The sequence below is a fragment of the Frankliniella occidentalis genome, unplaced genomic scaffold, assembly GCF_000697945.3.
Source record: "Frankliniella occidentalis isolate FOCC.00 unplaced genomic scaffold, Focc_3.1 Scaffold332, whole genome shotgun sequence".
Lineage (NCBI taxonomy): Eukaryota > Metazoa > Arthropoda > Insecta > Thysanoptera > Thripidae > Frankliniella > Frankliniella occidentalis.
In genome coordinates, this window is record NW_026267455.1 from 79,340 (window position 1) to 84,373 (window position 5,034).

Below are 5,034 nucleotides of genomic sequence, written 5' to 3' on the forward strand. Positions count from 1 at the left end.
TCCCCCTTCCGCAGCGACCCCCACCTCAGTGCGCCTTTTCTGTGCGTATGGACTCCGACCACAGTGACGGCATGCGTCCAGCGTCCAGACGCTCACTACTTCGTCCGCGTGCTCATTATGGAGAGGTATCCTATTTGTGTAGCGACCGTTTATCCGCTCGGTTAAACAAAATTTAAAAAAGAAAAAATGAGTAAAAGAAGAGAGACAGATGAGGTTGACCTCGCGCTCTCGCGGGGTGGCAGCGGCTGAGACACCCGCGTCGTAAATAAAGCGAGGGGGACGGTAAGTGGATAAAAAGACTCGGAGGGCTCAACTTAATTACCCTCAAGGAAAAGGGGCAAAAGGTTTGCGGCGGGGCATCCGTCTTGGCGCTTGTAAAAATGTAGTTTGTATGCCCCGGGCATCGCTCATGCTAACCATTTGGCCAGATAATAGGCCGAGTTATACTCCCGCGCGCGCTTTTTACTGCCACAAGAGAACGACAAGCTGCATACGAATGGCAAACTTCTTCATGTTTTATTTTTTTGCCTACTTGGACGCAAAAGCGCTTTCTTTAGAAAGCAACGTAAGTCGGGGTCGTGTCTGTGGACATTTGTTAGTAAACGCAAATTTCCCTGTTAGTCTGCTTTTGACGCTGTTTGAGCGATGAAATCGAGGGGAAATTTCGCGCAGCGTGCTGTTGCTGCAGTGCGGCGGGGCCGGGTTAACGCTGCCAACGCCCAGACGAGCGGGCGGGGGGCTCTGGTGAGTCTCTGGTAAGTAGCATTAGGGCTGTTGCGCGGCCGTGGCGCCTGTGCTATCTGCAGATGTGGGCATTAGTGACTTTGGCGCTGGCGCTTAATATGCCCTGCGTGGTGCCGTCCCCGCCCCGCTCCGCCCCGCCGCCTTGTGATAGCAAAAGGCTTGTTTAGGGGCGGCTGGTCCCTGGCAGGGCCGGGGGGCTGCGGGCGGGACAATTAGAACCTCGCCTCGGCCCTGCTTCCCACTCCCTCCTTGTTCTTTTTCTCTCTCTCTCTCTCTCTCTCTCTCTCCCTCTCTCTCCCTCTCTCTCCCTCTCTCCCTCTCTCCCTCTCTCCCTCTCTCTCCTCCACCGCCACTACGTGGCTCTCTTCTCGTCAACTGGAGAGGCCCAGTGGCGGGCTTATCAAATTACTTTCTCCAGGACCACTGATATCGCGAAAATTACGAAAATACGAGTGGGGGCCTTTGGGCCGCCCCGGGGCGGCTGCCGGCCCCTCGATGTCCCAGGGGGCTGCTTGTGCTTGCGGCGGGTGGCTGGTGCTCAGCGGGTGGAGGACCCCGTGTGCGTTGGGGTGGAGGGGAGGGTGGTTAAGGGGGGCAGGTGTTAAGTCTGCGCTTGTGTGTAAAGAAAGGGAGAGGGAATTACATTCGTATTTAAAATTGCAAGAGTAGAAAATTATGATTTAAGTGAAAGGAATTTCGTTTGGAATTTCCTGTGAAAAGCAGTGGTCACCTAGTTGCCAAAATTTTGTCACTCTTTTGGCTGTTATTGGCCCCCAGTCATTGAAATCAAGCAATGTTTAAGTGTGTAACCTCCTTTTAAATGATGATTTCGGAAGAAATGCGTCCTCCAAGAGTGACGCGCGTGTCTCCTGCGTTTTCAGTGAAAATTTAGCTAGGCGACCACTGCGTCTAGAGTGGTCTCTCGCCTTTCCCCCTGCACCCCAAAGCGCCCATGACCCGGGGCTAGACGCGCGATCCTGGCCGCGACCCCCGTACGGGTTATCACGCATGCCAACATAAAATTGCGAAAATGAACGGACGCACGCGAGGAGAGAGAGAGAGAGAGAGAGAGAGAGAGAGAGAGAGGCGGCGGCGGCGGCGGCGGCGGCTTGGGGAACCGTTAGTTGTCCCCCGGGAGCGACTCGGCCGGACTGTATCAGCAAAAGATGACCGTCCTCCGCTCACAACTCAAATTAAAAGTCGTGTAATGCGCCGGCCGAGCCAAGGCTAAAGCAGCAGCTCTTTTCTCCGCCCAGCCCCCTCTCCCCTCCACCCCTTCCGCTCGACCCCTGAGGGCGGCCGCCGCGGCCGCACGGCGTACCCCGAAAGGGTCAACGACGCTGGAAGCCACACAGTATCGCCACCCCCCCCTGCTCAGCGGGCTCTGCTGTGCACCCTAGGCGTACTGTTTAGTTATTTGTTTTTAGTTTTGCGCTGCCGGTTTGTTTTCGTTGTGAGTTCTGTCGAAACGCCTCTCTTTTGCCGCATAGTGTTCGTTCTGCGCGTCGTGCATCGTCAGGCGATCGGGGAAAAAGTTTTCCCCTCGTTGAATGAGCGCACGTGCGGCCCGCCAGCTATACCTCATTACTGCCGAGGAACTAACCAACAAATAATTATTTCACGGTAACGGAAACGTTGTTTTTCTTCTACACCGGGCGGCTGTTTCCGGGCCAGCAACTATGCGCTGTGTGCGAGTAATCCGACGATGCGTGGCGCAGAGTGGCGTCACGTGACGCCTGCGAGCAAAGCGTCTCAATAAAAGGGAAGTGCGTTTCGGCGTGCGAAATCCTCTCCCCAGAAACTTTCGCCCCGAGAGAGAGAGAGAGAGAGAGAGAGAGAGAGAGAGAGAGAGAGAGATCGAATAGTAAAAGAAACTTTTTTTTTTTGGGGGGGGGGGGGGGGGGGGGTCTTATAAGTGTAGTCAAGTGCATCCTTTTTTGTGAACTGAAACATAATTAGAAATGTATTCTAGAGTATTTCGAACTCTATACTTTAAGTGTATGAAAACTTCCGGAAAGTACCCTAAACAGTGTACTTTGCCGAAAAAAGTGGTACTTTTAGTACACTTTTAGTATACATTTCTCCACTTAAACTAAACATTTATTTCACATTTCTTTACAATTTGTGAAAAAAATGTTAACTTTAGAGGTGGACTTTTCCAAAACAATGAGTAAAGTATGACTTGAAAAAAATGTTCACATAAAATAGAGTACAACGTAAAATAAAAGTGGAGTACTGCGATGTACTTAAAAGTGAACATTCTTCCGCCCGGGCAGAGTCCCTCCCAATATCCAGCTGTGGGGCTGCTTTTTTCACCTCTTGAAAGTATCTCTCAGTGATGTGTAGTTTAAATACCTCGGCATTTACTAATTGTCGATCTTATCACACAGGCCATGTACAAACATGCAAGAAATCACGGCCTGGTGATGTACCCGACGTCTGACTGACAAGACGGGGCATGTCGGCATGTCAGCAGCCATACCCCGGCTGAACGCGGCCAACATTCCTGCTGCCTATAACCTAGTATGGGAGATGGCAGGAAACTTGAAAGACGTGACTGACGATGAACTAGCTAAACTACTGGCATTTTAAAGATATTTGAATGGACTTCAAAGCCCGAAGACTTAACGATAAAAGGTCGACATATTCAAACCACCAGTGGGCAGCGGTCAACTCATATCGACAAATGAATACGTCGCTTAATAATTACAAGCGGCCTAGCTTCTGGAAATTCCTCAGGAAGAACTCTGCGTTGGTATTACCTTAGCAACCCCTTACTTCACTTTCTTTACTTTTCTTACTCATGTTTTGTTTAATGTTACACTACCGCTTTGATCCGACGTCTAGAGGATAAAACTTACTTGGAAATTAATATCGCCGCAGAGACTGGCCGGAAAAGCCAGGAACAAAAGTCTAAGGACAGTGCAACTCAACAGCAGAGCCCTTAAATTTGACGAGGTCATAACTGCGGCACGTAAGGAGTGGGCTGTCACCCATAACCTGACAAGTTTTCTGACACTGGCGGCAGCAGGTGTGCGTCGGCAAATCATCATCAGGAGTATCATCGAGTAAGTATTATTATAAGAACGTGAGTGATGTAAATTTTCATGAACGACCGTGGACACAAAGTTCTTTTCGACATCGTCAAACTTAGTACGGTAATTATTCGTTGCAGCTCTCGATCAGCCAATCCAGCCAGACCAGCCAGCCAGCCCAGCAACAAGACGAGACGTGATGGACTGATTCGACGATGAGGACAGCTTGAACGTAAGTGTTTTAAATTTTCATATACTACAAGGTGTCCCATAAGCTCCGTCCTTTTTCTATTATACTGTACCACCCGTGCACCACCGAGAAAATCTCAAAAAATGTGGGATCTTTCCTAAATTTTTTACAAGATTCCATAATCTGAGGCTAGATCTGAGGAGTTTTCCTCCTCAAAGTTTTCCCATTTTCCTTAAAAAACAAAAAACAGACATTGTTATTTTTACCGTATGATGATAGCTCCGTGACAAGCGCGTTCTGCTCACAATCAGGCCTGGCCGGGCTAGAGCCAATTAGTGCGGCTTGTCACGCTTTTGAGAGCTGGTGTCGCTTGTGCAGCAGCAGTTCCTTTTCGTCGCAACAGAATCATGACGCCGGGGTGCCCATCGTCACTTTTTCCTCATGCACACGCGATTGCTTTTGAGATGGTAGCGCGTATTTTATTTTTCCTCCTTCGCGGAATACATGATCGTGGTTCGCTGCACTAGGACGCGACCGCGGCCGCGGCAGGCACCACCGCGCGCCCGTGTTTTATATATTTATTTTACGGAACGCTCCGGCGGCGTGCCCGGTCTGGCTGGCACTGATACCGTCTCGTAAATGGCATCGGCACCCGCAATAAAGGCTTCCTCGAAGCTTCCGAAATTATTTCGTGAATGGCGGTTGGCGCTTGAAAACGCATTAAAAATAAAGGCTACCGTGGCTCGGGCGGGGGCGGGCCGCGGCCACCAGCGGCGCACGAGATGTTTATGGGACGAATAAAGCATGTTAGTGTCGCCGAGATATTGGCGCGGGCGAATCGCCGCGCGCGCCGATCGCGGAAACGCGGGGGACGACGGGGCCGGGCGGGTAATGGCGTCACTCTGAACCGCCACCTTCCGCATGCCGCGCCGGCCCGGCCCGCGTCCGCCTTGAATATTTAAAGATAAAAATTTTTAAGATGGATAAAAACCGATATGAAGGTCATGATTGAATATATGTGCTTCTCTGCTGCCCCTTTCTCCCTCCCCTCCTCCATGGATATAT